Source organism: Microtus oregoni, unplaced genomic scaffold, assembly GCF_018167655.1.
Source record: "Microtus oregoni isolate MIOR12 unplaced genomic scaffold, Mior012 000006F_ref0000085, whole genome shotgun sequence".
Classification (NCBI taxonomy): domain Eukaryota; kingdom Metazoa; phylum Chordata; class Mammalia; order Rodentia; family Cricetidae; genus Microtus; species Microtus oregoni.
Window position 1 is genome coordinate 19,631,208 of NW_024543065.1, and position 19,279 is coordinate 19,650,486.

Below are 19,279 nucleotides of genomic sequence, written 5' to 3' on the forward strand. Positions count from 1 at the left end.
CTAAAGAATGCTGGGTAGTGAGCCTGGCGGTGGTGGCGCACGCCTTTAATCCCAGCACTCGGGAGTCAGAGGCAGGCGGATCTCTGTGAGTTTGAGGCCAGCCTGGTCTAGTCTACAAGAGCTAGTTTCCAGGACAGGAACCAAAAACTACGGAGAAATCTTGTCTCGAAAAATCCAAAAAAAAAAAAAAAAAAAAAAAAAAGAATGCTGGGTAGTGAGAGGTGACAGAATCAGGGGCACAGAAGACGACATGGGGAAAATTTCAGCAAATAGTTCAAGAGAAAAATAGTTAAGAAACAGCTTCTTCCTACCTGTTCCCTTTATACAAACAGATTCTTTCTTAAAGCCACAACACTTGGTAATACTTTGGGAGCCAGCTAGGTGCATTCATTTAAGGTTAGAATAGATGGTGACCATTCAGTTGGGCAGTATAAAACTATCTGATGACCAACTTTGAGTCTCAGAGGTCTCAGCTCCCGTCCTGTGCCACCTATATGACCTGAGTTAAGTTGCTCTCTAGACTCTGGGAGATTTTGTCTGGAAAAGGGAGGAAATGAAGGCAGCCTCACAGAGCAGCCATGGGCATTGGAAAAGGTACCTCGAGCGCATGTAGAGAGGCGCCTACAAGGCTTTGCAAACTGCTGCCGAGTAACGAATTATCATCATTACTGTTGTGGGAAATGTCACTGCTGTTTAGCAGAATGGCAACGGCCTGCCTAATAGAAGATGCTTTGTTTCAAGTCTATTTATTACCCAGAAGCTAACAGCTGTGCCATAATGACGGCCTCATGCCCCCGTGGGATGCGAGCTGTATTATGAAGGAAGAGCTTGTCTCCTCGTTAAGCATATAAGGTGTGTTGTGAAGCAGAAAGTCACGTGTCAAGTGTCCCGTGGCAGATGATCGCTGCCTGCTATCATTTGTCATCCTGTCACATTTAAGTCAGGAAATATATATAAGCCCATAACAAGTTCATGTTATTATTTTAATCGCTTTTGACATTTTTTTTTCTCCTTTAAGACAACGGTTTTTATTGGATCCCTCTGGGGTTGGGTGCTGAGCATGGGACATCACCACTGCAGTGTGCTTCAATCTATCACCATTGAAATTAAAATTTCAAGTGGCTGCGGTTCTGAAGCGCATCGCCTCTGGTTTGCATAACACACAGTATATTCATTGTTGTGACTCACTTTGCATAAATCAATCTCATTAATATCTTATTCATCTTCTGGCTTTCCAGAGTCCTGAATCAAGTTAATTCTCTGAAGGAGGAAGTGTCAGCACTCAGGCAGCTAGGGAAATCTGCATAATTCTACTCCATCACTGTTCAATAAAATCTGTACTGCAGAAGGTCATGCGCTTTATTAGCGAATTCTAAGTCTGATGCCTCCTTATTTCTCAGGAAAGAAACAGCATAGGTTTCTGTCTATGTAGAATGGACACAGAATGGGAGGCTAGATGTTAAAGGCCGCCACTGGTCTCCCAAGCTGTGACAGTGACTCACAGCTCATCCCCTTCAAGGAAATTCTACTGGGAGATTCTCTTTGAAAAAGAAGAAAAGGAAAAGCATTGTCTTACTGAAACTCGCAGCGACGGACATTGATTCCGTCAACATCAAAGCGGTACCCGTGATCATGAGAGCGGTACCCACGCTGTCAAATGCAGAGGCACCGTGGAGAAGTGGGCAGCCGCACTCCCCGGTGACACGCAGAGGACTTCCGGGTGCAGGTGCAGACGAGCTCCACAGCTGGGTTTTCTGTGAGGTCTTCTTTTAAAAACAGTTCCTCGGAGCAAAAGGTGGGAATTACTAAAGAGGATGGAAGGCTCCCCGCTCCGATAGAGCCTCTTAGAAAGCTGATAATGGATTGACAGTCGAATACAAGGCTCCTGTCAGGACACTTCTCCTTAGTCTCAAGAAATAACGTATGCCTGTTTCATGGGATCTCGATAATATAATTGCTTCCTCTCGGTTAAATGTACTGCACATAACGCTTTTCTCTCTACATAGCAAGTACCTTGTGACTGTAACTCTGTCTTCTCCACAGCATTTCCCTACAAACAGGTCAAAGAATGAAATACGTCATTCTACTTGTGTGAAGATGATAGGAATGGAAAACAAACTGCTGTCTTTGCACTCCCTTCCTCTCCTCCTCATTTCTATCTTCTGCATCTATAGTGAGCCAGTGTGAGACTTGAGAACAGTGTCCTGTTGAAATCTTTTTGCTTTTATTGAAAACAGATTTATTTTATACCATATAATCTGATTATGTTTTCCCCTCCACCAACTCCTCCAAGATTCTTCCCAAACTCCTCTTCCATCCAGATCCACACCCTTTCTGTGCTTTCTGTGCATCTAAAGAATAATAATAGAATAAGATGAAATAAAAACCAACAGAAGGAAAAGAGCCAAAGAACATCCACAAGAAACACATACAGACGCAGAGACACATTCTTTCGCTCACACAGCACATTTGAAAAAACACAAAACCAGAAGCAAAGGATCTGTAAGAGAAAAATAAACAAACAAATAAATAAAAGCCCTAACAAAGCCTTATGAGACAGAAAAACCTGCAAAGATGGCACTGGGTTTGTTGTGTGTTGGCCATCTACTCCTGGTCAGGGCTATGGCCTTAGAGGGATTTGTATCCCCAGTGAGACTCTGTTGAAGAAAACTAATTTTTCAATGTGTGAGCAGTCATCAATAGAAGGTAGCTTCTGGGTTAGGGATGGGGCCTCTCAGGGATCCCATGTGGCACAGACATGTGCAGATCCTGCGCATGCTGCCAGAGTCTCTGTGAGTGCATATGTGTATTGGTGACAGTACTGCTGTGTCTGGAGGACCATGTTTCTTCAGTGCCCTTCTATCAACTCTAGCTCTCATCATCATTCCATCTCCTCCTCCACAGGGTTGCCTGAGTTTGAGGGGAGGGATTTATAGAGACACCCCATAAAGGACTAAGTGTTCTAAGGTCTTTCACTCTCTGCGCTTTGTCCAGCTGTGGTCTCTGTGCTTATTCTCGTCTACTGGGGTAGGAAGTTTCTTTAATGATGGCTGAGCAAGACACTAATTTATGAATATAGTGAAATGCCCTTAGGAGTCATGTAGTCGCCAGAGGGGAAAGATGTGAACTGCTAGCTGGAACCTTGCCAGTAGGCCATGAGCCTGGTGGTAAAATGTAAAATAATGAAAATGGGTTAATTCTAGATGTGAATTCTAAGAGCTAGTTAGCAATACGCTTAAGTGATTAGCCAAGCAGTGATTTAAATAATATAGTTTCTGAATGGTTATTTCAAGTCTGGGTAGCTGGGAACAAACAAGCAGCCACCTACAACATGTTGTATTTTCATTTTCATTCGATTCTAAAATGTTTTGAATTTCTTTCTTCATTTCTATCTTGGCCCCTTTTTCATTCAGTATCAAGTTGTTCAGTTTTCATGAGTTTGTAAGCTTTCTGTTTTTGGTATCCAGCTTTAAATCATGGTGATCAGATAGGGTACAGGGTGTTACTTCAGTTTTCTTGACTTCATTGAGACTTGCTTTGTATCCAACTATGTGATCACTTTTGGAGAAAGCTCCCTGCTGAGAAAAGTGTGTATTCTTTTGTCTTGTGGTAAAATGTTCTGTAAATATCTACTGCATCCATTTAGTTTATGATTTGATTCAGCTCCAGCATTTCTCCCTTTACTTTTTGTCAAATAACCCGTCTACTGGTGAGAGTGGGGTATTGAAGTCATCCACTATCACTTTGAGTGAGGGTCAATATGTGAGTTTAGCTACATCAGTGTTTCTTTTACGAACATGGGTGCCCTCATGTTTGGTGCATAGATGTTTAGAAGTGTGATATCCTCTTGCTGGATTTTTCCTTTGATGTGTATGTAGTGTCCGTGCTTATCGCTTCTGATAAGTTTTAGTTTGAAACCTATTTTGTCAGATATTAAAATGGCTACATCAGCTTGGTTCTTGGCTCCGTCATTTGGAATATCTTTTTCCATCCTTTTACCCTGAGATGATGTCTCTTCTTGACATTGCAGTGTGTTTCTTGAATGTAGCAGAAGCATAGATCCTGCTTTTATATCCAATCTGCTGGTCTGTGTCTTTTTACTGGGGAACTGATGTTGAGAGTTATCAATGGGCGTGGTTTGTTGATTCCTGAAATTTTGTTGATGTGTTGTGGGTTTTCCTCCCCTCTTCTTAATTTCTGGCTGCTTTGTTTATTCTTTATGCTCTCTTGGGTGTGATTAACCTCTTCAGGTTGAAGCTGGATTTATAAACGTATAATGCTTAAATTTTGTTCTATTGTGGAATGTTTTCTTTCTCCATCTATTGCTATTGAATGTTTTTCTGGGCATAGTACTCTGCGTGGCATCTGCGGTCTCTTATAATTTGTAGAATTATCAGCCCCTTATAGCTTTTAGAGTTTCCACTGAAAAGTCGGGTGTTGTTCTCTTAGGTCTGCCTTTACATGACGTGGTCTTTATTCCTTGCAACTTTTGATACTCTCTCTTTGCTCTGCATGTCCATTGTTTTAGTTATTGTGTGCCATGGGGAATTTCTTTTCTTTATCAGGCTATTTGGTATTCCATATGTTTTTATTCATTGATGGGCATTCCCTTCCTTAGGTTGGGGAAATTATCTTCTATGACTCTGTTGAAAATACTTATGAACTGGGTTTCTTCTCCTTCCTCTAGTCCTATTATTCTTAGCTTTGGTCTTTTCATGATGTCTCAGATTTCCTGGATGTTGATGCCTGAATTTTCTTTAGATTTGACATTTTTGGGGTAGCCAAGATATCCATATCTTCTATCTTGTCTTTAATGTTTAAGATTCTCTCTTCTGTCTCTTGCATTCTGTTAGTGGTTTTTGCCTCTGAGGTTCTTGATTGAATTTCTAAATTTTTCATTTCCAGTTTTGCCTCAGTTTGGGTTTTCTTTGTTGCTTTCATTTTGACTCTCATGCCTTGAAATATTTTCCACTATTTGTGCTTCATAGATTTCATGACTGAATTTATTTCTATCCTATTTAACATCCTCAATCATATTCATGTTAGCTATTTTGGAGTACTTGTCTTGTGTTTCATTTATATTGGTTTTCTCAGGGCCTACTCTAGTAGGGCTTTGAGTTCTAATGGAAACACATTGTCTTGGCTGTTATTGATTATGTTTTTATGCTGGCCTCTAGGCATCTGGGCTTTAGATAATTTAAATTCTAGATGTTGCTATCTGGTCTTGTCTTTATTTGGTGAATGTTCTGCTCCTAGATTTCTGTTGCCTTCTCTGGTTCCTTTTTAAACTTATTTATTTATTATTGATTTTATTGAGCTTTACATTTTTCTCTGCTCCCCTCCCTGCCTCCCCCCTCCCCTTCAACCCTCTCCCATGGTCCCCATGCTCCCAATTTACTCTGGAGATCTTGTCTTTTTCTACTTCCCATGTAGATTAGATCCATGTATGTCTCTCTTAGTGTCCTCATTGTTGTCTAGGTTCTCTGGGATTGTGATTTATAGGCTGGTTTATGTTTAAAAACCACCTCTGAGTGAGTACATATGATAATTGTCTTTCTGTGTCTGGGTTACCTCACTCAAAATGATGTTTTCTAGCTCCATCCATTTTTGCCTGCAAATTTCCAGATGTCATTATTTTTTTTCTTCTGTGTACTACTCCATTGTGTAAATGTATCACATTTTCTTATCCATTCTTTGGTCAAGGGGCATTTAGGGTGTTTCCAGGTTCTGGCTATAACAAACAAAGCTGCTATGAACATAATTGAGCAAATGTCCTTGTGTCACGATTGAGCATCCTTTGGATATATACCCAAAAGTGGTATTACTGGGTCTTGAGGAAGGTTGTTTCCTAATTTTCTGAGAAATTACCACACAGACATTCAAAGGGGCTATACCAGCTTGTACTCCCACCAGCAATGCAGGAGTGTTCCCTTTACCCCACAGCCTCTCCAGCATAAGTTGTCATCAGTGTTTTTGATCTTTGCCACTCTTACAGGTGTAAGATAGAATCTCAGAGTTGTTTTGATTTGAATTTCTCTGATGGCTAAGAATGTTGAACATTTCCTTAAGTGTCTTTCAACCATTTTAGATTACTCTGTTGAGAATTCTCTGTTTAGGTCTGTACTCCACTTTTTATTGGATTATTTATTCTTTTGATGACTAATTTCTTGAGTTCTTTGTATATTTTGGAGATCAGACCTCTGTCTGATGTGGGGTTAGTGAAGATCTTTTCCCATTCTGTAGGCTGCCGTTTTGTCTTGTTGACTGTGTCCTTTTCTTTACAAAAGCTTTTCTATTTCAGGAGGTCCTGTTTATTAATTGTTTCTCTCAGTATCTGTACTACTGGGGCTATATTCTCTGGCTCTTAAGAGAGTGTGTTGCCTGGTCTGGAATGCCTCTGAGAGCCTACCAGGTGTGGTCACTGGAGATCCAGGATAGAATGTGTTTCTAGGTATTAGAATGGATACTGTAGAATGGGAATATGCTGGATGTTTTGGGAGAGCAGGTGGTTGGTGGCTGCAAGGGTTCACAGAAGGGAAAGCAATCACCAGAATCTGTGTAGACCCCTAGGAATAGGGGAAAGGTGGAAGGGAAGCCACAGCAGATAGTCTGCTACAGAACTAGGGTAAGACTGGGGGATTGGAACTGGAGGAGAGGAAGGAGAATGACGATTGTCTGATTTCCTTGCCAGCCTGGCTGGTAGGTTCTCAGGGAAAGCCTGTAGAAGCTGAAGGCTGAGACGAAGGCATGGAGTGGTGAAGGAAGGCTGGAGAAGATCTGCATGATCTGCTGGGAATGTGGCAGAGAAAAAGAGGAGGTTGCAGTCAATTGTCTGCTACAAACCTGGGGGGTAAGACAAGGGGACTGGAATTGGAGGGGAGGAGGGAAAGCGAAGATCACCTACCTGATTCCCTTTCCAGTGTGGCAGGCAGGTTTCCAGAGAGTCTTATTGAAATATTTTAAATTTATGATAAACATATTCAGCCTTCATTCTGAGCACTAAAAACACCACATTAGACTCTTTTACTTACACATAAAGTTGTATCAAGTATGGGACTTCCATTTGTGTTCATGATGAAGTAGAAAGAAAGAAAGAAAGAAAGAAAGAAAGAAAGAAAGAAAGAGAAAGAAAGACAGGAAGGAAGGACATACAGGCTGCCTGGGGTGAACCACCCACAGAACTCTTCCCCAGCTGAGAACCTGTGAGCTGTGGCAATGACTATTGTGGTAAGATGGGCCCAAGGGTGTTATTGTGCTAGGAATGCTGGGGAATCAGCATTTCTGATTGAATGTCAGGTTCCTCCACAGGAGGAAACACAAGCCTGGCACTGTAAATCGGGCCAAGAATCCAGGGCGGGGGAACTCACAGGCTCCAAGAAGGAACCTACTACGATTATTCTGCTAAACGGACAAACTGCCCTCTCAATGCCTATCTCTACATCTATATATATTAGTGCAGCCCTCCGACCTCATCAAGGAAGGCTTACTGTGCAATGGAGATGGCTAATGGAGAAACTCGCAACTTGTCAAAGTGCAGAGAGTAAGTGCCAGTTGAGTGCTCAGCCACAAATGGTACCTCAGTATCAAGCACACACGCCAAAGGTTCAGGGAGCATCACAGAAAACAGGCGGGAAGAGTCAAACATCTGGACATGACAGAATTCTGTGAACATGGACTCAGAGCAGCTGTGGTTACCTGCACGAGATCAAGCCAGACAACACTCCAGCTTGAAAAGGGAAAAGACTCCTGCCTCCCCCCACCATGACTGAGGAGCCATGGAGAGTTGATTGTTTCTCGAGGGGAGGAACCACCTTTAAGGGTGTGGCTCCTGGTAGGGCCACTGTGCTCAAGTAGATGGCTCCACACTTAGGAGTATGAGGATGGCACAAATCGGACTCAAAGGTTTACTTGAAAAGAAAAAAAAAAGCACACAAAGTGATAGGGGCTAGGGAGGTGGGAAGGGATTTAAGTTAGGAGGAAGTGTAATATAAGTAAAAAATATTGCATAAAATTTTTACAACTCAATAGGAACATTTAATACACACACACACACGCACACACACACACACACACACACACACAATATATATAATGTTCCTATTATCTATTGAAAGGGAATTGGAATATATATTGAATTGGAACCCATCCTTATGACCTAATTTTACCTTCATTAATTTTTAAGGGTCATGTCTCCAAATACCATCACATTCTGGGATATTAGGGAGCCCCATGGGGTTCCTGTGCATGGTGGGAACACACAGAGTCTTTATACCAAGGAGAGCTGTTTCTTCATCATTCTGAGTCTCGGTTGACACTGTCACTGCTTTGACTGACAGATTATGACAGAGATGACATGGAAGGCATAGTCCTGATGGGGCCTGGCAGTGTGTTTTTAAAAGTGAAGTACTAAGCAAGAGAAAGGATGGAATAATTGGTAGAATCAAATTGGATAAATCTCAAAGTCTGTATGTTGAAAAGAAAGTCGGTTTTTTTTTTCACACGAATGAATATTATTCTGTGTATATTAAGGTAAAACACAGACAAACGTAGATAGAAATTAACACCATGATTGTCTCCTTTTGGGGAAAGAGAGCCTTGAACAGAAGGGGCCATTGAAAGAACTTCCAATGAATTGCAAATACGTGCAAGTTGATTGGCTACATGGATGATGTTTTCTATGACTTAGCAATCTATACATTTAAGGTCTATACATTCTACTGTATGCATTACTTTCCTACTGCCATGACAACAGAATAACTGGTTTAAAATAATGCGAGCTTATTATCTTAGGTTCCAAATGTCAGAAGTCTAAAATAGGTCACTCTGGGTTAAATCACTGGTGCCCAGAGTACTGATCCCTTTTGGAGCTGCTAAGGAAAATGAAGTTTTTGTTCTTTCTAGTTCCTAAGGATTCCCATAATTCTAGGAGTGGCTCATGTAGCCATTTTCTCTACAAAAGCAGTCTAAACCAGTCCAGTCTTCCTTATATGCACCACTCTGACACCAGTTCCCTATTTCTTATTTTAAAAAAAGAGAGAGAGAGAAAGAAAAAACAGCGCAATTACTGTGGACTCATCCAGACTCATCTACGTAATCCAAGGTAATTCTCTCTTTTTTTTTAAAGCCTCATTAATATGGCATCTTGACTCTTCTGTGACCTGAATCACCCTTGTCAAATACCAATAGTAGGTTCTATGGGTCAAGACAGAGGCATCTATGAGTGTCATTACTTTGTCTACCACATTTTATATTAATTTTACTTTTAAAAAGTGGTCTCAGAAGCTATTGATGCCTAATATCCATCAGTCACTTTCCTAGGTGCTTAAGTATGCAGTTATGCCTCTACTAGTGAGTTTTTCCCACTGGTTTTGTGGATTCAGGGAATTTGCATTACTATGATTAGAACAGTGTCTGACACATACAGGGCTCTTAATCAGAGAAAATTATTGAATGAATGAAAATGAATCAAACAATGGGTGTTACACTTTTGCTGATTCTATCGATAGAGTTGAATTCATTTGTTGGCAGAGCTTCGTGAAGGCAAAAGTCACAGAGGTTGAGACCTTATATTTGTAAGTAAAGAAGAGATCTGTTTTTCAGCCATTAAATGTCTGGTTTTGAACAGCGTCATCTTACATCAAGACCCAGAGGACAGAGTCACCCCTTGACAGAGTCAGCATTCTACTAGGAAAAGAAATCACTCAGTTGAGAAGAGGCCCTCGAGGATTTCATCCTGTTACTTATATTTTTATTCTTTATGAAGCTGGAATGCATCACTTCAAGCTAAATCATATGGTGTCAAAAAGAATACCGTCCAGGAGGTTTTATTTCCTTTTGTAATTATTTGTTTCTAAAAATTTATTAAAAAGTCAGCAACAGAAACTATTTGGTTATTTTTACCTGCATGCCTTTTCAAACAATTGCTTTTCAAACAATTGAAGTCTTAGTCTTTCTCATAACTTCACTCAAATATGAACACATAAAATCTTTGGGGGGAAAAAAGATGCTGCATTTGGCTATGTTGAGAAAAGAATGAACTTGTTGTTTCTCTCTGTTTTCCTTGTGAGATATTTGTGTTCCCTTAGGAAATAAATATAAAACAATATGTAAATATACCAATATTTTCTGACCTCCCTCTTGCTCTTGTGTGTGTTTTGAACATCGCAGCCAAGATCCTGTGTTTATTCATAACTGTACACATGAGGAAAAATAATTTACTCCACTGAACATCAAGGCAACTCTGATTGAAGGGAGTGTTATGGAGTGATCCTGGAAGAATTAGCACACAGGCATCTTCATTTCCAAAAATCTACTGGTCAGAGATATTTTATTTGAAAATAATTTTCTGTTTTAAGGTTTGAATGATCTGCTCCTCCATTCTAATATTACCTAAGACCACTTTTCCAGGTATGGTCTGGCTCCCTGGTCCCTGTTACAAAGAGACAGGAGAATAGCAAAACAGCCTGAGAATGCAAATGCTGTATGTTTGAGTGCAGCTGGACAATAAGCTTTCTCAGGACTATCTGGCACCTTCCCAAGAGCTAAGACTTAGTTACTGGTTGTCCTCTAATACAAAAATGCCTGAGATGAGAATGGCTAATTGGAAATCTCATCTGCGGGAGAGGTATCCTCCCTGAGATATTCTTCATCAGTCAGAGCCGACAGTGTTCAACCTCTCTAGTCTTTCCTTCCAGATGACGTGAATGCCCGCTCTGCTATTTAACCACTGCTTGCTGTTTTCTTGGTTTTCTTCCACTTGCCACATATTCAATAAATAAAGGAAAACCATGCCTATCTGTCTATACAGAACAAGTTCAATGTCAGCATAAATCATAGAAAAGACCACAGTCCACAAGTTCAATGCTTCCTAACTGGATGGTCTCCAAGTTCCAAAGAACAAGAAAGAAGTTGCTTCAATACTTCATGTTTTTATTAATTTACCACCTTTCCCTATTTTTTACTGCACTTTCAGCAATATTTTTACTGCATCATATCTTCAACCAATATGGGTTTTCCCTCTCCGTGCATTTACATAAATTTATGGGTGACTTTTCAACAAATGGGGAAAAACTCAAACATTTCCTATAAAATCAAGAGAGACATGGATACCCACTCTCGCCATTCTTATTCAATAAAGTACTTGAAGTTAAGCTAAAGCAATGAGATAATAAAAAGAAATAAAAGGGATATACATAGAGGAAGAGTCAGATTATCCCTAATTACAGAAAGCATGTTCCTATATATATATATGGCTTTAAAGATTCCACTAGAAGACTATAACTGATACATACTATCAGCAAAGTATCAAGATACATACTAAATCATTAACCTTCCTATATGCCAATAACAAACTTGCTTAGAGAGAAATGAGGAGAAAACTGTTTATGCTAGTTTCAAAAGCAAATAAAATTTGTAGGACTAAACCTAACCAAGAAGTGAAATACTGCTACACTGAAAATTTGAAGACCCTGAAAAAATAAATGAAAGAATATAGAAGATCTCCCATGCTCATAGCAGGTTTCGTGTTATGGAAATATCTATATGATTAAATACAGACAGATTTCATACAATCTCCATCAATAGCACTCTTCATAGAACTACAAAAAAAAATCTCTAAAACACATATGGAAGTAGAAAAGACCCTGAAGCAGAGGCAACTTTAAGAGAATAAACAATACTGCAGGTGCCCGTGATGTCAAATAAAGGTGTGGGTGTATAAGTCTGTGTGTGTGTGTGTGTGTGTGTGTGTGTGTGTGTGCGTGTGTGTGTGTGTGTGTGTGCGTGTGATAATTTAAGAAGAGATCATGATTTGAAAGGGATTGGGAGCACAGGAATTGAAACAGGGAGGACAGGGAATGTTATTTAAAGACAATACTCACATATGAAATTCCCAAAAATAAGAAATTTAAATTTGAAACATTCTAAAAGAAGGCTACAGATACATCAAAGTTGAAATGCTAATATTGGGACACATCATAGAAAAAAATAGAAATTGTATATAAACAACTTTGATGCACAATTAATTAAAAGACAGAAACTGGGATTCAACCTGAAGACCCAAAAAGCAAAGCAGTCAGTCACAGACTCTTACCTCGACCTCAGTCCAAAATGGTGATCCTGCCTCTAGGAATTCCAGAATGAGACTGTGTCTGAGAGCTGTCTCCTCGCATTTTATAATCCTCTCTAGGGCTGGGATTAAAGGCGTGCACCATTGGGATTAAACGCATGCACCACCCAGTTTCTATGGCAAATTAATGTGGCTACTGGGATTAAAGGTGGGTGTTGTTGATGCCTGATCTATAAGGCTGGCAAATGTGGCTGTTTTATTTTTCTGATCCTCAGGTAAGTTTTATTTACTTTATTTATTTAAAATACAAGTGAAATGCCTCTATACAACTTACTGGTCAAGGGAGAAATGATAGTCTTTCTAGTCAGTTCTGAACTTCACAACTTGGGCTGGGGAAGACCACTGATCTAAACCAGCTTCAGGATATTTAAGAAATAATATTAGGTCAAATAATAATCATCACTGTAAAATAATTATAAAAAAATCAACAAAATGTAAAATATAAAGAATTGTTCAGAAGCAGTCTTCATGTACCTTCTCAAAGTCCTGTGATAAATATGGGCCAAGGAACAAAATAATGAGACTCTGGCTAGGGTGGAAGAATAAAATATTTGGTGTTTCAGAGAAGAAAACATCTTTTTAGCGTAGAATGATAACTAACAATAAAAGGAAAGCTAGGAAATAAAGGACAAGCTACATATTATACAGAAAGCAAAAGAGGGGATCAAAGGGCAGCCTTGCAAAGAGATCATAATGCACTTTCTAAATTCTCTCCATGTTCCCTGAAAAAAACAGAGTAGTGGTGTGGTCACTCAGATTCCTCCAATGGTAATACCATTGCTTAGGTTCCGTCCCTCTTGACTTTCGCACATGAGTCCTCCTGATCCCTTTCTGCTACTTGGCTTTGCCCTCTCTGCCCCATCTCTGGTTACTCTCCTGTGGGGTTATCCTTGTTTGTCTCCCTGGCTTTCTTTTCATGCATATTTGTACAATCCCCTTGTATGGTCCTAGCACTGACTCTACTTGCCTTTCTTAATTGCTTCTGTGAATTCTACTTTTCTTTTTGATATTATAATACAATTATAAAATTTCCCCCATCCCTTTCTTCTATCCAAACATTCCCATATACCCTCCTTGCTCTTTCAAGTTCATGACCTCTTTTTTATTAGTAGTAATTACATACAGTGTATGCGTGTGTGTGTGCGCGCGCACGGGCACTCACGCACACGTGTTCCTAAATATAACCTGCTCAATCTGTACAATGTTACTTGCATAGCAAACTTTTAAACTTCAAAGAGACATAACCAGGTTCTACTTCTGAGGGACTGTACCATAATTATATGACAAAACTTATAATAAATGGGTTAAAGATGAAATAGCAGAGTATCTTTGGTTGTTGTTGAAAGAATTTAGCATAGCATCTTGAGCTCAGGATTCTCAATCTTAAAACGTGTGTTTAATATCATTTTTAGATTCCACTTTGGGAAAAGCTAGGCAGATTTTAAAGCAAATAGATCAAGAATAGCACACAAAATCACCATCACAGCGATACACTAAACCCAATCCTAACAAAAAAACAAACAAACAAAAAAACTAGAAATAAGACAGAGCTTTTTAAAACACTATCCTCAACCTGAGAGTTTAATTGTTGAATAACTGACCAGAAGTGGAAGATGTAATCTCCCAGACATCACAGCTGCCCATTTCAAGTTCGCCTTTGGAATCCATGCCCAGGAAAGCAGACAGGAGGCACTTTGGCTATGGGGCATGACCCCTTACTGACAACTAAGTGCAGCGGATGCAAACATGCAGCTCCACTGCAGAAAAGTGGAGCCTGGTTGCACGGGTCCTGTGTCAGACCTAATTCTTCAGAGAACTCTATGATATTATTTTCAGAAACTACACTTTACTATATTCAGTTCCAGAGAGAGAGAGAGAGATTTTCAATAGACAGGGATATTAACCTATTGTAGATAAATATCTCCATGACATGTTTTGCTGACTTCTCTCCAAAGTAAGCCTTGAATTTTCCACCCATTTGTTCCTTTCCTGCATTTCTCCAATTACTGTCTCATGCTACACAATGCAGACACCTTGTCCTGGTTAGTTTTGACACAAACTAGAGTCATTTGGGAAGCAAAAGTCCCAGGTTAGCAATTTTCATGGTTAAAATGGCCTGTGGGCACGTCTAGGAGCTATTTTCTTGATAAATAACTTATGTGGAAATGCCCAGTCCACTGTGGATAATGCTACTCTTGGGCAGTTAATCCTGGGTTACATAAGAAAGCCAACTGGGGGCTGAAAAATGGCTCAGTTGTTAAGAGCACCAGCTGCTCTCCCAGAGTCCCAGGTTCAATTGCAAGCACATACAAGGCAGTTCACAAGCATCTAAACTCCAGTCCCAAAGGATCTGATGTCCTTTCCTGGTCTCCGTGTGCACCAGGCACACATGTGGTGCACAGACATGCATGCAGGTAAGACAGAGAGAAACTGTGGAGGAGTGAGTCACCACGCTTCACTGAGAGAGAAGTAGGGGGGAGAAAGAGGAGAGAAAGCTTTCTAGCAAGCTTTTTTTCATGGTCTCCACCTGTCCTCCTGCTCTAACTCTTTTTGTTCCATGTTTCCAGCTGTTCATTCATTGGCCAGAAGATTCTCTTAACTTCTAAGTCTGAACATCCTGTTCTGTCTCCTTTCAGTCATTCCACACAGCGAGCATGAATAGATCAGAATGCCTAGGTTCTTACGAGTTCCTGCCCTTCCTTCCCTCAGTGACGGATTGTGATCAAAACATGTAAGCCAAACTGATCTTGGTCAGTGTCATTTTCTGGCATTCCCAGGAACTTTGTGTTATCACAGCATCAGAAAGAAAACTAAAGAAACAGAGTCAATAATGCCAAAACGGTACCTCCAGGAGTTCTTTTAAAAAAAAATGTAAAAAAAAAAACCCACACAGAGACTCAAAAACATTAACCCAATAATACCTTAGCAATGGCCAATGAATAAGAAAAAAAAATAAAATGCAAATAAGATTTCTCTGTTTTCTCAGGTGTTGTAACATACTGAAGATACCTTCCTCTTCCTAGCTTGGGAGCCAGTAACAAGGAAAATTAAGGGAATCTGCAAAGTTCATTGCTGGGAGAGTCAGAGCAACTATTAAACAGCCAATCAGATGCCCCATTCCTTCCTCACTTCACCAGGACAGTTTTTAGTGTCTCATGGTCCCCCGTTGTGATCATCTTGAGCCTTCTGTGATTCAGCTTCAGGGTGCAAAGACCGTGATATCTGCATTAAGCGAGTGTTTGAAGCCCTTTGCATGCACACGCTTCAACATGCTTTGCTCCTGAACTGAGTTTGTTGCGGGGAAGAGATGAAGCAGTTGAAGAAGCCTTCCTCCAGGTTGCAAGGTTCACAAAATGAATGCTGTACTATTCAAAGCAGGAACTACTAAAATCGCAAGCAGTGATTTGAGAATGGAATGCTTTTCATCTCCTCTCACCACTTGGTGGCCAAAATATATATAAGAAAGCAAGTCAGACTGAACTGTGCACACCTACAAACATACACAATCAGGCACAGACATGTACCATATGACACAGTCTTTCTCTCAAAGCACCCCCATTACAAAATAAATGTCTGCGCCTCTGAACTTAATACACAAGTATTCTAAGCTCCAGTGTGACAGGATTGGTAAATAGGGCCTCTGGGCCAGAACTGAGTTCATGAAGACTTTCCCTTCAAGATTATTTGAAGAGCACTGAAAGTGCTGGAGCTGCAGCTCAGCGGTAAAGAGCATCGGCTGCCCTTGCACTCTTCCACGTGTGTAGGCACAACTCAGAAGTCAGCTGTGTGCAAGCGATAGAAAGCCTCAACGACGCCGGGCGGTGGTGGCGCACACCTTTAATCCCAGCACTCGGGAGGCAGAGGCAGGCGGATCTCTGTGAGTTCGAAGCCAGCCTGGTCTACAAGAGCTAGTACCAGGACAGGCTCCAAAGCTACAGAGAAACCCTGTCTCGAAAAACCAAAAAAAAAAGAAAAAAGAAAAAGAAAAGAAAGAAAGCCTCAATGAAACCCAGCCATACCCACCTCACCATCCCTCTTTGCCACTCTGCAGATCTAAGAGAAATGGATTTAATGGTTTAAGCTACCCAGTCTTTGGTGTTGGGCTATCACATCAGCCCAAGCTGAACAAGATGACCCTTGACTCTGAGAAGCGTGCAGGAGAGGATTTCAACACACACATAATAATACGCTGAAGGCAGGGTGAATAAGCTTTGCCACCCTCTACTACACCCTCTATAAACCACTAAGATGCTGTCCCAGACCCATGCCCACAGCTCCAAACAGTATGTCAATCCACTGTGGTGCCTGCTAGTTATTTTCCGGCCTTTCCTGGGTCTTCTTTAAAGGACGAACATGTGCATTTGATGCTTTTGTGCTGGCGAGAACAATGTAAGAATGGAAAGAGTCACTCTGAGTCGCAACTTCAGAGGCATCCATCCATCACGGCAGAGGCAGCGGAGTAGACAAGGCAGTTCATATCCTGACACCCAAGAAGAAGGAAAGAGAAAGAGAGAGAATACAGAAAAGAACTGGGACAATTACAGCCCCTGGGAAACCACTCAGTGTCCCTCTGCCTCCAAGAGACCCACCTCATCCCTTTCACCAGCTCCCAACCTTTTCATCGGGTTATGAATCCAATCGATGGATCGGAGCACTCACTATCGACAGAGCCCTCCAGATGTGATCATCTCTGAAGATGCCCTAAGGGACACCCTTAGAGGTGTGCTTCACTTTTCTCCTAAGGATTTCTGTCAAGTTGACAGTTAGTATTCACGCCCACAATGCCTGCTCAGTCTTTTTAATCAGCCATGTGCTGACACTCTTTGATTTATAATGAGGCCACATCCTTATAAAGTCATCATACACTGAGTAATTTGAGATGCATTTAATTTGCCGACCTACCAAACTACAGAGCCCAACCTAGGCTGCTTTAAATGTGCTCAGAACATTTACATCACCTAACACAAAGGCTGTTTTGTGATGATGCTGAAAACCTCAAATAATTTGTTGGAAACTATACTTAAAATGAAAAATATGGAAATATGGTATGGTTTGGAATTTCATAAAGTCAAAAAGATATCAATAGTTCTGGGTAACATGGAAGATTAGAAATCTCTTCCATGTGATTCGGTGAGAGAAAATACCCAAGATAATATGATCTGTATTCCTATAGAAGACGGTGGTTGAAGTGAACTTACCAAACTAGGTGAGCTCCCTATGGGCTACCTGGCACCTGTGAGAACATGGCATCTGGCCACAACAAGAGGCCCGGCAAGGTCTGTGGGAATTGCCAGGAATTCTTCCCCTAGCCTTGCAGGAACAACTAAGCAGACCACCCAGGACTAGATACATCATTGGCAGTATGTATATTGGCTTATGTGGCAGCAGAAGACTTTGAAACACAAAGCAGAGCTTAGGTGAGGTCAGTAGTAATCACCAAGCAATGGATTGCCCTCTTCTATCCCACAAGACTTTGGAACTGCAGAGGAAGCACTTCCACACAGCTGAGAACAGAACAAGAACCACACACACCTCCTCTAAGAGCAGAGAGCAAAGGCTAAGCTGCAAACCCAGGAGGCTGAGGCAGTCCCAAAACACACACTAGTGCTATAATACTACAAGGTCACTGGGAGTCCACAGCAAGGACTCCCTCCCTGCCCCCATCACTCAATGTCATTGAACACAACCGACTTTCAATAAGAGAACTAAGAACAATCTTCAACTGAGTGAGGTTGTGTCCCAAAACTCAGTCTAAAAAGTAACTGGTCTAAATCTCACTGAACTAACACATATACCAAAATCTGGTATAATGGGTTTGAACTGGCCAGGAATGCCAGTTAAAAGGGAATGCCAGTACAATGATGCTAGGAATATAAACTGGTCCAGCCTCCAAGGAAATTGGAAATTGGAAACCAATAGGGATGTGCCTTTACATATGTCTCTTGTAACTCAGTTATAACACTCTCCAGTATTTACCCAAAAGACTTCAAGTCAACATAACACAGAGACACTTTTACGTCAATGTTTTCTGCAGCCCTGTTCACAATAGCTGAGTTATGGAACCAGCCTCAGTGTCCAACAACAGAGGGATGAATAAAGAAAATGTGAGTTGGATGCTCAATAGAAATTTGTTTAGCCATAGAGAAAAAGGAAATTGCATATGCAATCGGAGACAATCATATTAAGTGAATTAAATTAACCTCAGAAAGAATATTGTGTTTCCTCTCATTTCTACACTCCTAGACTTTGTAAATACATAAAATCATATATGTATGAATATGGGTGTGTTACAGTTGTGAAAGAAGGCGAAACTGTCAAGAGAAACGAGTGAACTTCTAAAAGAGGTAGAGTAATAAAAAGTGAAGGATAGCAGGGTGCGGGGTTTGGCCTAGGGTTTCCGTTGGCTGTGATAAAACGCCATGACTATACGCCACTGGGTAGGTCTTTCATCTTACAGCTTATAGCCCATTATCGAAGGAAGTCAGACAGGAACTCAGGGCAGAAATGTGGAGGCTTAAAATGAAGCAAAAGACATGAAGAGACTGCTCACTGGCTTGCTACTTGTGGCTTGCTCAGCCTGCTTTCTTGGAGCACTCAGAAGCACCAGCCCAGAGGTGGCACCACCCACAAAGGGCTGGACCCTCGCCCACCAATCACTAATTAACAAAATGCACTATAGGCTTGCCTACAGCCTACAACCCAATCTTAATAAAAGAATTTTCTCAATTGGGAGTGCCTTTTCCCAAATAACTCTAACTTGTGTCATGGTGATATAAAACTAACCAGTATAGGAAAGATATGCCCTAAGTACATTATTTATTTGTAATAAACAGCCTTGTATAATCCTTATAATAAAAATAAGTAGATAAAACCTACCTATGAGACAAATAAAATCATGCCAAGACATTTTAACTTGGGACCATCCATACCTTGAATGCGTATCATTTCTCTGGTGATGAATTATTTGCAACATTATTTATCCAAATAACAAGCCCTCTGGTGAAGATTTAGATAAATATTTTCAAACAGCTGCCTCTATGGTGTGTATTTCCTCTTTGACTTTAACGGTTAATAAACCATCTTTGAAAAAGCCCTAAAATGCATACAACAGTGACCTAAAGGCTGTGATTTTATTCAAGACTACCTTTAAAT

General features: G+C 40.7%; 1 pseudogene; it reads left to right on the plus strand.

Annotated features, from left to right (window-relative positions):
• The first annotated feature begins 578 nt into the window (after positions 1 to 578).
• Positions 579 to 19,279, plus strand: part of LOC121449286 — a 38,159-nt pseudogene continuing 19,458 nt past the window's right edge.